This window comes from Lineus longissimus, chromosome 2, assembly GCF_910592395.1.
Source record: "Lineus longissimus chromosome 2, tnLinLong1.2, whole genome shotgun sequence".
NCBI classification, from domain to species: Eukaryota; Metazoa; Nemertea; class Pilidiophora; order Heteronemertea; family Lineidae; genus Lineus; species Lineus longissimus.
In genome coordinates, this window is record NC_088309.1 from 11,731,700 (window position 1) to 11,749,465 (window position 17,766).

Below are 17,766 nucleotides of genomic sequence, written 5' to 3' on the forward strand. Positions count from 1 at the left end.
TGGTTGGGAGAACATCGGTAAGAGAAAGAGTTTCACAATATAAAGTTTCATTAAATGTAAAGCATGTTGCTTTTGGAGCCTGCGTTGTCACTTGGGGCTCAATGGTACGTACCAACACAACCAACCATACGACTGCAGTAAGCTGCATGCAACAAGATTTACGTGTATGTCCATATACCTGAAAAGACAATCAAATTACATATTGAATGCATATATATATATATATATATATTTTATTAACGTGTCACCTTTTACAAAAAGCCAGCCTGCAAAGGTTTACGAGACACAATAATTCATAATTTGCAAACGGGAGCGCAACATGTCGACCGCGGCAAAGGGGGGGGGGGGTGGTCCGACCATACACGACTTATTCTACTTAAGATTTGAGGCGGTTTATTTACGCAGTTGGTAGATGAGTCGTATATAGCTAGCTACACGTCCTGCCACTGCCGGACTCGACAGAAGCGCATTCAGTCCACCGCTCCGGTCCATGGAACCAACATTTTCACCAATATCCAACAGCAAGTCCACCCGCTCTCGGCTATATTTTGTACACTCCGAAAGAAAATGGAATTCATCTTCCACTTTTTCATCACCACAGTTCTTACAGGTTCTATTTTCAAGCGGCACACCCCGATATCGTCCTAATTCTATACCTAGAGGGAATGTACCGTTACGCATTCTTGCTATTGTAGACCTACTTGCCCTACTTAGTGGCAATAAAACATATCTCTCCGTACCGAATTCCTGTTTTAACAACTTAAACGTTCGTAGTTTTGGCATGTTCACCACCTCATTTTTCCATTTAACCACATAATTTGCCATGAGAGCGTCCCTTATCCGGCCTGAAAGCTCCCTATTTTCTGCTGCTGAGAATGTCCTGTGTAGCATGGGAGCATCATAAAAGTTAGTCATATTACAATCGTTCAAAATAGTTTTTATACTTTTGCACCAGTTATCTTTCCCTTGTCTAGATAACTCATAATCCCATAGAAATATGTGTTTGGCAATTCTATGAACAGGCAAAGTACACAGCTTAAACCACAAGTTACACATCTTGACATGATGCCTGATAGACAGCGGTATGGAACCCATGTCGCCCACTATTGCCGGTATAGCTGAAAATTTACCAACTCCTAGAAAGGATCTTAAACACCGCAAATGAACTTTCTCACATTGTCTATAAGTTTTAAAACCCCAAACACTGCAACAGTAGTCCATCACTGGCACCACCTGAGCGTCATATAAGCGTATATACGAGTTATACATGAGTCCTCTTGCCGTCGAGAAATGCTTCGCTAAAATACCTGCTAGAGCCTTTGAGGCCCCTTTCGCTAACACGTCTGCAGTGTGGGTATAATGTAAATATTCATTCAGTTCTACACCCAGATAACGATAGGCATTAGTTCGCTCAATATCATGTTCTCCAAAATGAAATACATAATTAGTTGGCGCTTCACATTTCCTACGAAAGTGCATAACTTTTGTCTTTTCAACGTTCACTGCCATACGCCACTTTATACACCAATCCCGCACCATGTCTATCATGTTTTGGAGCAATTCCTCATTGTCACTAATCAGGGCGATATCATCAGCATACAACAGAATAGCTATATTTCTACCGTTTATAGCTACGCCATTTCCTTCACTGTTTATCTGTTCCGCTAGATCATTGAGATATAAAGCAAAAAGAGTTGGCGATAGGCTGTCCCCCTGTCTAACTCCGCACGTTGTCCTGAAACTATCAGTCAGACACCCATTGATGCGCACGCGTGCATCTGTATCCTTGTACATTGACAAAACTGATTTAAGGAATCTGCCGGAGATGCCTTTACCATACAGCTTTGTTATCAACAGTTTTCTATCTATCATATCAAGCGCCTTGGAGAAATCCACATAACAAACAAAAGTAGGCTTTTTCTGTTGTTTTCGATTTCTCACTATTGTTGTCAGACTAAAGATATGATCCTCGCAACTCCTGCCTTTCCTGAACCCATTTTGCTCATCGACCAACAAATCATTGTCGTCTATAAAGGTCATTAGCCTGTTATTCAATATCGTACTATACACTTTTCCAGTTGTTGAATTGAGACTTATGCCCCGATAACTCAACGGATCTAATCGGTCTTTTCCAGGCTTATGTATCGGATGTATTATACTGTTGTTCCACATCGAAGGAGTTTTTCCGTACTTGCATAAATGACACCCTTGCAGTGCTCCTTCCGTTTTTTAACTTTAATTACAAAAAGCTTGGCATTGCAAGTGCGCATGTATTGACGGCTTTCACCTTCATATTGGATGGTTATTGGACAGTAAAATTTTAAATTTTAAACTAATTTAAAAATGAATGTAGACGTGGAATGTATCCGGTGCCTGATTTCTTTGTTTATTATGCAATAATGTATGGACTGAAATTCGACCAACTTTCGCTTACTCCTAAATAATGACATTTCATTTTCATTGATACCCCACGATGGTGATTACTGTGAGGCTTACTGGAAAAAGCATCATGATCTTCCAATCGTATTTCGCACAATCGGCAGTGCAAATTAGTTCAATTGTAAGGGAGCTGGTTATGGCAAAGTGTGTTTCACTTCATTGGAAAGCTTGGCTGACGTACGCGGGGATTATTCCATCATGTCAAATAGATGATGAGCTAACACTAAGCCATAGCAGCCTCCGAAATGACCAAATTTTTGGCTTACCCGATCATGCCAATTTTCGGGAGGGGGAGAATTTTCTAGTAAATAAATTTCTGTATCATTTTGATGGGTACATTCAGTATTTCCAACTATATAAGTTTACTTCTTAGAAGAAAAACAAGATATAGTGCATATAAAATGAGTTAATATGGGCCGTCAGCAGTTAAAGTGTCAGTATTTGAAATCGTTTGAATTAGTTTACTTGCGAGACACCAGCGAGATAAATCAAAATTGACCAAATTACTGTGCATATTGCCACATGATCGGGATTCAAGGGACAAACATCTTGGCGCCAAAAACATACGTCGGCCGTTTTAGTGAAAATGACGTCAAGAAGGACAAAAGTAAAAAATAGTTAAAAATCACTGTTAGTTTATCTTGGCGTTAACTTAACTCCAAAAAGTTAATTTGGGTTGCAAGAAAGAAAATTATTTAAAAGTAGCGTTAAGTTAACGCTAACTTTAACTGACCTCCTAACCCCAAGATAAATCCCTATTTTGGAGTTAGTTGAAACAAAATGGTGGACAACCAGGCCCTGTTTGTGGCTTTCCAGCCATTTTTTCAAGCTCCACGGCATTTTAAACAAAGAATCAACCATTTGGAGTTCTTCAATGACAATAAACTTTTTAAAAGATACCGTTTTTGCAGAGAAACCGTTGTTTTGATAGTTGAAATGCTCAGGGAGGACATTGAAAGTGCGACCGACAGAAGCCATGCAATTTCGCCTGAGGTGCAAGTCTTGATTGCTCTCCGTTATTTTGCATCTGGAGCTTTCTTTGAAGTTATTGGGGACACTTTCGGTGTAGACAAAGCTAGTGTAAGTCGTGTGGTGCACAGGGTGGCTGGCCTGTTAGATGCTGCACGGGACGATTTTATTGTGTGGCCCCAGTCGGTGGAGGAGAGGCGTCGAATTCAAGCTGGATTCTATGCGATCTCACATTTTCCCAAAGTATTGGGATGCATCGACGGCACGCACATCAGAATAATATGCCCCAGTGAGCCACGTCCTGATGCTGATCACATCCCAGACCCAGCCAATGCTGCTGAGAACGACCAGGAGATGCAAGATGACCAGATAGGCCTATATGCTCCTGATCCTGCACATGCAGCTGCACTGCCCATGCCTGCAGATCGCGAAGGCGAAGCCATGGAAGAAGCAGAACAACCCGCACAAGTTCCTCCACTGGCTCCAGCTCCAGCCTACGAAGCATCTTTTGTAAACAGGAAGGGATATCACTCCATCAACGTGCAAGCAGTGGTTGACAATAAGGGTAATTACTTTTATAATTATACCTGAAAACATGCTAAATACTAGGGCCAATATCCATGATATCACGACAACCGCCACATCCACGACATCATGACATGCAGACTCAAATCCACCAGTGATGCCTCTGAATGCTGCATCTTTTTCAAATGTTTCTATTAATCTCTGCAGTGTATGGTCGGCCTGTGGCATCTTTCCCCCTCCGCCAGTCCCTCTCTGGTGTTTTTGCTGCAGGGAATGGATCTCTTTCGCCTTTGAAAGCTGCTAGTTCCATTTTTCCCTGCAGTTATCCCCGGTTCTTGTGGCCACTCCCAAGGAACTAACCATTAGGGCAATTTCATCCCATTTGTTTTTTTTCATTTTGTTTGTCACATCTGACGAAAACTTGGATCGCAAGATCCCAAGTTCATTTATCACAACATCAACTAAAACTTGGGTCTCTGAGTGTGAAAAATTTGGTTTTCTCTCCCTTTTTTGCTTTTGAGATGAATGATTCTCACTGGGGGCAGCCATCTTGCATGTCTTGCTTTCGATAGGAGGACCAAATGCAGTATGGGAAATGTCCCAACTAACATTGATTTACTTAAAAGTAGCGTTAGTCAACATTGGCCTAACATTGATTGGTGCAACTCAATTTTAGCGTTATGTTAGCTAACGCTAAGTTAAGGACTTTAACATTAAAAGATAAACTAACATACTTTTATCACCATAACTTTTGTGCAACCGGCCCCAGATGTCAAACTCGCACAGTGACGAAATTGAAATTAAATTTCAGGCACTGGAATTGACCACTTGCCGCCATCTTGGATGTCGGGGTCTAAGTGGTGATGTGGTAGCCTCATTGGGATTGCAATCAGAAAATTCTTTCCTTTTCTCTATCCGCGGAACTGCTTTTCAAGATAATGGTAACTACCCAGTGCAAGAGGCGTTGTGCGTCAGCGCCGCTAGTGTCTATAGATCGATGCGCTTGATTGGGAACAACGTTTACGAAGACTTCGCGTCACGTCACGTTACACTAATGTAAAAATGCATGGTGACGTGACGGTTTATGCCACATTCGCCTAATCCTTTTTCGCCTAATTCCACTTTCGCCGAAAAAATTCCACATTCGCCTATTCCACTTTCGCCTAATCCACATTCGCCTATTCCTTTTTTGCCTAATCCACATTTGCCTGATTCCATTTTCGCCTAATTCCTTTCTCGCCTATTCCTTTTTTCGCCTAATTCCACTTTCGCCTAGTTCCACATTCGCCTATTCCTTTTTCGCCTTATTCCTTTTTCGCCTAATTCCATATTCGCTTAACAGGTACCACCCCTATCACTTGGACCCTTCCAGTCAGAGGGGTTAAGATTCCTGTGCCAGGTGATAGGGTTGGGGGAGGGATTTTGAGCTATACGGTAGACTCTTTTTTTTTAAATCACCGGCTCATTATTTTCATAATCGAGTCCCAAGGTATAGACTATGGAGAGTAGAATTTTTAAGTGATGCGGGGGATCTCTGAATATCAGGTCCTGTTACTAAGAGGTTGACCTAACTTGAGGGGGGGGGGGGTTAGTGATTGGGGCTCGGAGGGTTTATTGCTAGTAACTGATGCTTTTCAACCCAGAAAAAAGAAGTGTGCGCATCAATGTACAATTCATAATCTTTTTGACATCAAGTCAAATCAAGATATATGATCGATTCCATCTCAGTTTGTTTAGACAGGTAAAAGCATCAGCACAAATTATGTAAGACAAAAAAATAATTTATGATTCATCATTTATTCAAAGGGGTGGAAAAGCTGTCAACCCAAGCTAAGACCACTTAACTTGAGTGATGGCCTTTGGAAAAGGAAATGGTCCATTTTATGGATAACCCAAGCTAAGATCACTGAACCAAGGAAATGGCTTTTTGAAAAGGAATGGTCCATATTATGAGTAAGAATATTCCATAACCCAAGCTAAGATCACTGACCATAAGAGATGGCATTTTGGAATGACCCATTTTATGTGCCACAGGGGGTTAGGTATATGCCAAAATTAGGCGAATATGGAATAGGCGAGAAAGGAATTAGGCGAAAATGGAATTAGGCGAAAGGGGAATTAGGCGAATGTGGATTAGGCGAAAAGGAATTAGGCGAAAAAGGAATTAGGCGAAAGTGGAATTAGGCGAATATGGATTAGGTGAAAAAGGCCTGTGTACACTAGTAAAATATTAGCAACATTTTTACAACATTTCCAGTTGCAACAAATGTTGCAAAAATGTTGCGTAGTGTGTACAGAGCAAAACGCGTCTTACAACATGTTGTAAAATTGTTGTAAAATTGTTGCAAATTAAATGCAATGCAATTCTTTGTTGCATGTTGTAAAAATGTTGCAAACTCTTCAGCCAATCAGAAATAGGATTTGCGTCATGTGATCTACCTGAGGTCATGTGACTTGAACAAGCGGCTGGTATAGCAACTCTCAAGTGAGTGTCTTGCTTCGTAATGGGTGATGAAACCTTTTCAAGCAGTTTCATCCATTCGCAGGAAGTTTTTGTATGATGGCTTGTCAGTCAGCCGCAGCTCCTTTAACAGGCAGCGATATGCCCCATGGTCCACCCTCATTTTAATCAAGGGCCTGGTCCATACTCTCTTTGGTTTATTTCGCCCCCTCTTCCGCCTCTCAACAATGACAGCTAAAATTGCTGCAGGAGCACTCAAAACACATCTTCTCTCCTTGGAATCATCCATTTTCCTTCCAAAATACCTATTTCCCTTTGTTCCCACTAAAAAGTTTGCGACAATTTACCAACATGTTGTAAAAATGTTGCTAATTTGTTGCTATTTTCTTGCTAGTGTACACAGGGCCTTGAAGGGCTTGTTGCAAAATTGTTGTAAAAATGTTGGTAAAATGTTGGTAAAATGTTGGCAAAATGTTGCTATTATTTTACTGGTGTACACCCTGCTTTAGGCGAATGTGCAAGACACCGACGTGACGACGATCAACACCACGTTATTTAAACGTTGTTCCCAATCAAGTGCATGGATCTATAGAGAGCGTGCATAATTTGTTGTGGCGGAGACGGATTTTACGTGCTTTGTCCGTTGTGACTGACGGGGCGTCAGATCGGGCGGAGTACCGTTGCAGTGTGCTTTACGTCCTGGGGCGGGTTGTTCAAAGCAGTGTTAAATTTATCCACCGATAACACTTATCAGCCGATAAAACTCTCTTAACCCCCGATAGTTAAACCACCGATAAAAATGAGTTGTTCAAAACTAGTTTTAAGGACCCGATAGGTATCAGTGGATTTAACAGTGGATCTTCCCATAATGCAGCAGGGTTCCAGCATCCAAGATGGCCAATTTAGCAGAAGAAATTTCATCTGCTCCTAGCAAAACCACCCAAAAAAGGAAAAGAAAGGCCAATTTCTCTGCAAACAAGGTCAACCTACTTGTTGAACTGACAGAGCGTAATGTCACTTTGCTATCATCTAAATAGCATTCCGCGAAGATGACGTCACTGCAGCTGCTGCCCTCTATTTCCCCATCGCTGAATTACAGGCAATGTCGGACAAAACGCGGTTTCGTAATGGATTCAGGCCTTCTAACTTGGGCAGTTAGATTCAATCTGGCACATGTCCGAGTGTTGGAAATACTACATAATTGTTCTGAATATTTCTCTCTCTGACTCTATGGTATCATTCATGCTAAAAACAATGCAGGGTCAAAGATAATTTACTTTGGAATAAGCTCAAATGCGTAGAAATAAGTGTCGATGTCCGCCTGTCACGTGACTAAAACGTCATCAATATCTTATGCAAATGATCTTGTGAGCTATAAATAGTAACTTCGCGGCATGCTATTCACGGACACGGTGACAAATCAGAAGAAGAAAAGTGTTTGGGTGAAGGTGGCAACTGCCCTGACAGCACAGGGAGTGGCAGTGAGAACTGCAGAAGAATGCAGAGACAAATGGCAGGCCCTGCAGAAGAATGCCAAAGGAAAAGCTGCCGCAGAAAGGAGAGGGATTTTGAAGACAGGAGGGGGTACAGCTCCACCACCTTTGGATCCAGTGACAGAAATGATAGTAGCCGTTTAAAGCGAATGCCCAACCTGGAATGGCATTTCAGGGGGCTTGGAAAGCTCAACACCACCACCATCCGGATCCCAGTTCCAAACACCAAGTCCAACCCCATCAGTAGGCTTGATTCTCAAAGAATTGGCAGATGGAGGGAGAGCAACTACCAGCAACTGTTTCTTGATCCCAAGTATCAAGACCCAAGAAGGTACGTTTCTTAGATTATCACTTTTGTAGGCCTAAAAAAATTGATTTTGATCTGAAAAATTCGTCTGCTAAAAAACTGCCACGCCCCCAAAATGGCCACCTTCGTGATGTGAGGCATGACAGAATTTTCACTTGAAAACCAGCATTGTACGTCTGAATTGTACTTTTAAAAACCACATACTCATTCTACAGTTAATGAACTATAGTTAAAATGCATTTTCACCTTGTTTCAATGAATCTATTCATGAACTGAGGCAGTTTTCTGGAGATTGCAATCATCATGATTTCTTCTTTCACAATGCATTATGTACATGATGTACAGAACCCATAGGCAGTATACAGGGTACCAGTGTATAGGATGCTGTTTGTGAAATAATTAACTTAGAAAACAAATGTTTGTGTCCTTGGGCAGAGTAGAGACTTTGAAAAAAGGTGACACATGATGTTTGATATCCTTATGAAGGTATTTGTGATACTATTACTAGCTATATACCAGTACTGATTATTATTATAAATTTCATTCCAGAAGATGAACTGCACCGCTTGACAGAAGAGGCTAGTGCTCCATGGTCATCTGATGACGACGATGAAATTTATTCTACCCGTGAAATGGCACGTGATATTGAACGGAGGTGTGTCCATAGTATGGAGAAAGGGAAAGGAAGGGGGAAAAGCAGCCGTCCCAGCAAGCAAACAGCCAGTGCCGTGACTGCCACCAGTGACAGTACGATTGAGCAAGGCAACCAGCTCTACCAAAGTGGACAAGACAAGAGACATGCGAATGGGACAGCCTTCCTGATCCACAAAGAAACAGCAGGCTCAGTGATGGAGTTCAGACCGATCTCGGACCGTGTCATCTACATCAGGCTGAGTGCCAAACCTTTTAACCTCTCAGTCATGCAGATCTATGCCCCAACGACGGATGCAACTGACGATCAGTTAAACAGCTTCTATGATGCAGTTACATCAACCTGGCAAGGACTCCCGAGGCAGGATATCCATCTCCTTATGGGAGACTGGAACGCTAAGATTGGTCCAGATGCATACGATCAGTGGAAAGGCACGATTGGCAGACACGGACTGGGCGTCACCAACGACCGAGGTTTACGGCTTCTCGAATTTGCTCAATTCCATGAGCTAACGATTGTCAACACGTTCCAAGCAGGGAGGCAGAGTCGCAAGGCAACTTGGCACTCCCCCAATGGCAAAACCCACAACCTGATAGACTACATCATGGTGGATAACAGATTCCGCAGCAGTATCAACCTCGCCAAAACAAGGACCTTCTCGGGGGCTGACATTGGCAGCGACCACGACCTAGTGATGACGGCGCTGACCCTCCGATTGAAAACATCGAGAAGAAGAAGAGTACGAGAGTGTGCTACGACCTCAACAAGCTCAAGGACAGCAACATCCTAGATCAGTTCCAAGTCGAGATTGGTGGCCGATTTGCCCCGCTGCTGACAATGCAGTTGGAACCCGAGGACTTCCAGCAACAAGTGGAAGAGAAATTGCGGGAGGCGGCCGAGAAGATCCCAGGGAAGAGACGTCAGAGGAAACAGAAAAGCTGGATAACAGACTCCATCCTCCAAAAGTGTGATGAGCGACGAAAACTGAAACAAACCAGGTTCAACTCACCCCAGGAGAGCGAGGCCTACCGAGCAATCAACAAGGAGGTAAAAAAAGAAGTAGGCAAGGCCAAGGAGACCTGGATCCAACAGAAATGTGACAGCATCGAGTCTAGTCTGAGGGCAAACAACACTAAAGTAGCGTACGACACGGTAAAAGAGCTCACCCAGCAGAAGTCGAGCCGGATAAGTTGCATTGAAGACGCCAATGGGACCCTACTCTCCGAGAAGCCAGCCATTGCAAAGAGATGGCACGAGTACTGCTCCGAGCTGTATAACTATCAGATATCGGCTGAGCAAGAAGTCCTCCAAAAGCTGAAAGACCAGACAGCGGACCAGGTTGAAGAGGACCCTGATATCCTGGAGAGCGAAGTGGAGGCTGCCCTGAAGAGTCTCAAACATGGCAAGTCCCCAGGATTTGACAACATCCTCGCAGAACACCTCGCAAATGGAGGAGAGTCAGTGGTAAAAGCGTACACAAGAATCTGCAACCATGTGTTCAAGACAGGGAACTGGCCCAAGGACTGGACAACATCGATTGTTGTACCTCTGCCCAAGAAGGGGAACCTGCGGAAATGTAACAACTACAGGACCATAAGCTTGATAAGCCATCCAAGCAAGATTCTCCTGAAGGTCATCCTCAACCGGCTGCGACCACAAGCAGAGGCCCTCCTATCTCAGGAGCAAGCCGGTTTCCGCAAAGGCAGGTCCACAACAGAGCAAATATTCAACCTCAGGGTGCTGTGTGAGAAGCATAGGCAGCTTGGAAAACCAGTGTACCACAACTTCATCGACTACAAGAAATGCTTCGATCGTATCTGGCAGGAAGGTTTATGGGCAGTTCTGAGGAAGTACAACATCAGCCCTGGTATTATCAAGTCCATAGAGGCACTGTACGCAACAGCGAGGAGCATGGTTCGAGTAGGAGAAGATTTCAGCGAGTGCTTCCCCACCTCGGTAGGAGCAAGGCAAGGTTGCCTCCTATCACCAACCCTGTGCAACATCTTCCTCGAGAACATTATGGCAGAGTCGCGCGTCGAACTGGAGTCACCTTTGACGATATCGGGTCGAACGATCAGCGATCTGAGGTTCGCCGATGACATCGATCTCCTACACGGCTCAGCAAGTGACCAAATCCACCACTCACAGAAGGTTGACAAAACCAGTGGCAGATATGGCATGGAAATTAGCCTAGAGAAGACAAAGACAATGGCATCCAGCGGAGGTGAACCGATTGACGTGTGCCTCAGAGACTACCACCTGGAACAAGTGGCAGAGTTCATCTATCTAGGAGCCACACAAACAGAGGACGGTACGTCCGTCAAGGAGGTGAAGACACGCATAGCCAAAGCTGCAGCTGCCTTAGCCAGACTGAAGATAATTTGGCGCAACAGAAACATCGCAATGACGTCAAAACTCCACCTTCTAAGATCCTTGGTGATCTCAGTCTTCTTGTATGCGGCAGAATCCTGGACCATGAACAGCGAGATCGAGAAGCGGATCAACGTGTTTGAAATGAACTGTTACAGGAGACTGCTCGGCATACACTATACCACCCACACCACCAACATCCGAGTAAGACTAAGAGAGCTGGTCATCCAGTACATCGGGCGCCATGATAGCCTCCTAACCATTGCCAAGAAGAGAAAGCTGAGGTGGTTCGGCCACGTCACCAGAGCCAAGGGAACGCTAGCCAATACCATCCTGCAGGGCACAGTAGAGGGGAACCGACGACGCGGCCGACCAAAGAGAATTTGGATGGACGATGTGAAGGACTGGACCGGAAGGAAGACCAGTGACCTGATCCGCTTTGCGGAAGACAGAACCATATGGTCCCGAATCGTCGATAAAACAGGGTCGCCCCAATGGCCGCATGGCTGCGGGATATGATGATGATGATGATGACACAGTCAATGAATTTATTCAGCCTACCTTGGTGGTCACATATGCCCTGTGTATTGATGCTGTGGTACTGTTTTCTACAGACAAAGGCAGACTCATATGTTAGCCTCTGCTGTCCATCCTCATTCAAGTCTTTGTACCATTGTGGGGTAGAGGGGCCCTGAATCTTCACATATGTCCCGTCAACGCAGCCAATAACATTTGGAAATCCTGCCATTTCGTAAAACCCTGTGTGGATTCGGTTCCTCTCTTCAGCAGTTGTTGGCCATTTAATGAAAGTATCCTGCAAGGCAGCCAAGGCATCTGACACCTTCACGACAATTCGACTTGCGGTCCCTTTATCAAATCCTTGCAAATCGCCCACTATCTGAAGAAATGATCCTGATGCATAGAACCTCAAGGCCAGCATCACCTGCTGCTCTGCAGATAGGCTGTGTGATCTCTTGGTGGGATGTTCTAAATCATGTCTTATTAGATCGGTTATGTATATGAATTATGATACTGTCTCTGCCAAACCTATATCTTTGCCTCAACCTGTTGTCATCAAATGCATCTAAATCAGACTGTTTATGCCTGTACGTTCTTTGATTTCGGTGCAAATTTGGAATGAAACGGCCAGGGGCCATTGTGCTCACCATATACATCTTTTAGTAGGCAGGATCATGATTAGTTTAGAGGTGAATATGGTGAACACAATCAGGCATGAAGATTTTTTTTAGATGTGTATTGATGTCTAGTAATAAGACAGTACAGTATATACTAGTATTGGGCAATTCGCCTAACAGCAAATTGCAGACCATATCCCTGGTGAAAGTATTTTGTCATGTTGAGAAATTAGGTTTGCACCAGGATATAACCAGATAAATCAGAGGCAAATAACCCTGAATAACCAGCTGAATTAGGTTGTGACAGTAGGTGCATCATAAATACTAGAATTAGCGATGGTTCTGGGACTGCAACAACTCAGCATATGGATGGTCAGAATCCAGCAGACAACAAGCAAATGTAATCTGAATCTCAACATCTTTCGTATCTTTTGATGAGTTTTCTGGTCGAGTGAGGGAAACCAGTTGGCCATCTGATATGGCTGGTGGGGATGAAAGCTCCCAATGTTGGGACGACCAATAATACATTGCGTCTCCACAGTATTTATATTATAATACCTCCCTCCATGCACACATGGTTCTGCTGCCAATTTTTTCTTCAAATGATCTAGGTGTCAATCATGCACTTGTGGGTACTGGCACCACGTAGGTAACTTCTGATCTGATCTTAAGTGGCAGGTTTTTGGTGCTTTGTCCTGGTGCTCATTTTTAAGATGACAAACACTATCACCAGGGATATGGTCTGCAATTGCTGTTAGGAAAGTCACAACCTGGGGACAAAAAATAAATGTGATTTAGACTTCGCATTCCTTTGAAGTGTAGGTTGCAACATCCCAGGCCATTGATGCATGCATGGTCACAACATAGGGGCAACCGGGAATCATGGCAAGGATTTTTACAACCATTCTTTTGAGGTGTAGATTGTGATGTGAGGGAAGTGTCTTGATCTCGACATAAAATTCCTTCGACATGGTGCAACAAACCAGTCCAGTAGATACATACATGGTCATAGCATACGGCATCGAGACAACCAGTATGCAAGGTTACGGCCAGGCCCAAGGGGTATGACCGATCAGCACTAAGAGTAAAAACGTAAAATGCAATAATATCTTTTTAAACTAACTGCCACAGTAGGTTTATTTATTCAGTCTTTTTGAAGTAAAAGTATTACAGTGAAAAGAACGAAATACGGCTGGAATATTATACTGGTTTGTCTTCGGACGGCAAATTCAGCACTGCACCGATGTCAAGGTTAAGACGGTTATACGACTTTGCCTCATCAGCTCCTCGTGGTCAAGGCTCCTATATCCGTGACTGATGCGGTCGCAGAACAGAACAGATGCTGATCATCCCCGTCACTGCGTCAGGCTGTAAAACAGAGCGAGGAAATATTTTAACTTCACCAGAAGTTTTATCATTCATTATTCAGACCAACAGACACTGACTACCTGCTAATAGTCTATGAATTTCATTGTCATAATTCAGAACAAACACTTATCACCTTTGCTGACAATATTTTCAGAAGGTGTGTACATTCGTGTGTCCATTTACACTGCACGTGTATACGTGCTTTACTGTACATTTCTACAGGAGTGAGCAGGATGTACAGAAAAACGATATCCAAAACTGTTGCTTTCAGCACTCGCGACACGTTAAGCGAGGTTTTAGCAATTATTTTCAGTGAAGGTATATCTCATGTGTAGAGTCTGGGTGATTTTGAGACATTCTTAGGTGTTTAAGGCGCACAGTTTGATGAAACTTGCCCGAATTCGTAATTTTTTTGATGAATGTATATCCGCCATTGCGGGGATCTGGAAACTTTCGGATGACAAGTTTGCCTCAAAAGATGGACGTGCTCCCTATAATCACCCAAACTAACAGCGAATATATATTCCTATGATCCTTTTCTTGACCTCTGATGAGTTAATTTTGTCTGATGCAGTGTTTCAACACAAATTTGAGGGCGATTACAATCACGAAAAAATCACACTCACCCAGTCTAGAATGCGCAGACGAAATGTCTGTTGGCTCTTCCATGTAGCGGGTATCCTCCCACCTGTTCAGGTCGGGACAGATCAACGTTGAGCAACTTGCCTAATCGGTAAAAACGCGGGAGGCAGTGTTATTACCGGAACGGTTCAGAACCGGCGATTTTCATCAAAAATCACCCGAAAACTAAAAAAGTAAGCAACGGCTGCAAAAATAAAGTACACGTTGTTCGTTAGCAGGTTATGAAACGTAACCTAACCAAATTTCAGGTCGTTCCGTGCGGCAGTTTCGGAGATACGTGTCGAAAACCACATCCCTCGGGTCCTGGCGATCGGCTCAGTAAAAACAATAGACCATATCCACGGAGTTGTGGATATGGTCTAAAAAGGTTATGATCGAACCAATAATTGTCTATGACATCAACAAGATCAATATCGTGTGATTGCTAAGAGTCCCTGCAATAAAAATTTCATCGAAAAAAAGTCATTAATAAGCGAGATATTGCACGTCCTACGTTTTAAGTTTTGACCCCTGGTGGCCAAATCAAGAATCAGATCAGGCCAAAATTCGGTGTCAGAGATTATCTGACGTAGGGGGTTACATGAACCAACTTTCAAGTTCATAGCTTCAGCAGTTAAGAAACGTGCCATAGTTACACTCTAACGGCCAATTTACGCCATTTGACCTCTGTGACCTAGAAAAGGAGGTCAAATCCAAAAATCGTAGGACATGTGGTGTATCCTTGCTAGAAGTCCCTGCCATAAAAATTTTATCGAAAACAATTCACTCAAATAAGCAAGATATTGCACTTCTTACTTTTTCCATTATGGCCCCCTGGTGGCCGAATAAAGAATCAGATCGGGCCAAAATTCGGCATCAGAGGTATCTGATGTAGGGGGTTATATGCACCAAGTTTCAAGTTCATAGCTTTACTGGTTAAGAAACGTGCCATAGTTCACATTCTAACGGCCAATTTACGCCATATGACCTCTGTGACCTTGAAAAGTAGGTCAAATTGAAAACCCGTAAGATATGTGATGTATTTTAAACCTAACCAAATTTCAGGTCGTTCCGTGCGGCAGTTTCGGAGATACGTGTCGAAAACCACATCCCTCGGGTCCTGGCGATCGGCTCAGTAAAAACAATAGACCATATCCACGGAGTTGTGGATATGGTCTAATAAGTTTATGATCGAACCAATAATTGTCTATGACATCAACAAGATCAATATCGTGTGATTGCTAAGAGTCCCTGCAATAAAAATTTCATCGAAAAAAAGTCATTAATAAGCGAGATATTGCACGTCCTACGTTTTAAGTTTTGACCCCTGGTGGCCAAATCAAGAATCAGATCAGGCCAAAATTCGGTGTCAGAGATTATCTGACGTAGGGGGTTACATGAACCAACTTTCAAGTTCATAGCTTCAGCAGTTAAGAAACGTGCCATAGTTACACTCTAACGGCCAATTTACGCCATTTGACCTCTGTGACCTAGAAAAGGAGGTCAAATCCAAAAATCGTAGGACATGTGGTGTATCCTTGCTAGAAGTCCCTGCCATAAAAATTTTATCGAAAACAATTCACTCAAATAAGCAAGATATTGCACTTCTTACTTTTTCCATTATGGCCCCCTGGTGGCCGAATAAGGAATCAGATCGGGCCAAAATTCGGCATCAGAGGTATCTGATGTAGGGGGTTATATGCACCAAGTTTCAAGTTCATAGCTTTACTGGTTAAGAAACGTGCCATAGTTCACATTCTAACGGCCAATTTACGCCATATGACCTCTGTGACCTTGAAAAGTAGGTCAAATTGAAAACCCGTAAGATATGTGATGTATTTTTCCTAAGAGTACCTACCATAAAAATTTTATCGAAAACAAGTCACTTATAAGCGCGATATCACACTTCCTAGATTTCCACTTTTGGCCCCCTGGTGGCAAAGTTGAGAATCAGATCAAACTGAAATTCAGCACCAGAGGCTATGTGATATAGGGGGTTATATGTACTAAGTTTCAAGTTCATAGCTTTAGTGGTTAAGAAACGTGCCATAGTTGACACTCTAACGGCCAATTTACGCCATATGACCTCTGTGACCTTGAAAAGCAGGTCAAATTAAAAACCCGTGTGATATAAGATGTATATTTGCTATGAGTACCTACAACAAAAGTTTCATCGAAAACAAGTCACTAATAAGCGAGATATCACACTTTTTAGATATCGACATTTGGCCCCCTGGTGGCCAAGTTGAGAATCAGATCGGACCGAAATTCAGTGTCAGAAGTCACCTGACCTAGGGGGTGCTGTGTACAAAGTTTCAAGTTCATAGCCCTAGCGGTAAAGAAACGTGCCACTGTTTCTGAAACAGGATACGACGGACGACGACGACGACGACGACGACGACGACGACGCCGACGCCGACGGACACAGCGCTATCGTATAGACTCCCCTTACGGTGAGCCAAATAGCAGCATCCGATGGGCAGCCATTTTGGATTCTGCATTTATCCCTAGCGACAAGCTATCGGGGCTTTATCGGTACCCCTAGGGGTGGGTTAAAGTTATCAGTGGTTTATCGGCAGCTAAATCCTAACAGGGCTTTGAACAACTCAGCCTATCGGAGAATTAAAGTTATCAGTGGTTTTATATCGGTGGATATAACCACCGATAGTGGTTATCGGTGCTTTGAACAACCCGCCCCTGACGTCTAATTTGTTGTGGCACATCGATACTGCTCGTTTGGTGGTTGGGGATAATGACCATCTTTAATCACAGTTTTAATCACAAAAATAAAGTCGTTTAGAATTAGGCCCCCGGCAGCGACCGCCTCAGCGCCAATGGCGATTTAGCGGATCCTGCGATTCTGCGGAACCTGCGGAATCTGGGCGGAATCAGCATAAAAACAGCACGAAAATATCGATATTATGATAAATTATCCTTATAATAAATATTTGTAATATTCCATACTGTTAAATTGTCTAAACCGCTGAGATTATCAAGCATTTCGGAAAAACCCCAACATGCATGAAAAAAATGTCTGCATTCTATTATCGGACGATTTCCACGTTACGCACCCGAATAACACACGCCATTTTCGCTCATTCGTTAATTTGTTAATATCGTGCAGAATACAATAGGGACGGACACTTTTTCCAGGGGACATTTTAAACTTCTACACTGGCCTGGTTGACACGTCTCTCTTTAATTTACAACATCGCAAAATTGTGCACGAGCAACATACGATTGCCTTGATGATCCATCATAAGTTAAGATATTCAAGTCACATGATGACTGATGATGTCCAGGACTCCCAGATGACAAATCAGTTTAAACAGAGAATTTCCCACACTCATGATAATAAATAAAAGATTTTTCTAAAACGTCCACCCGAGTCAATCATCCCACTCTTGATGACCAAACAGCCAGAA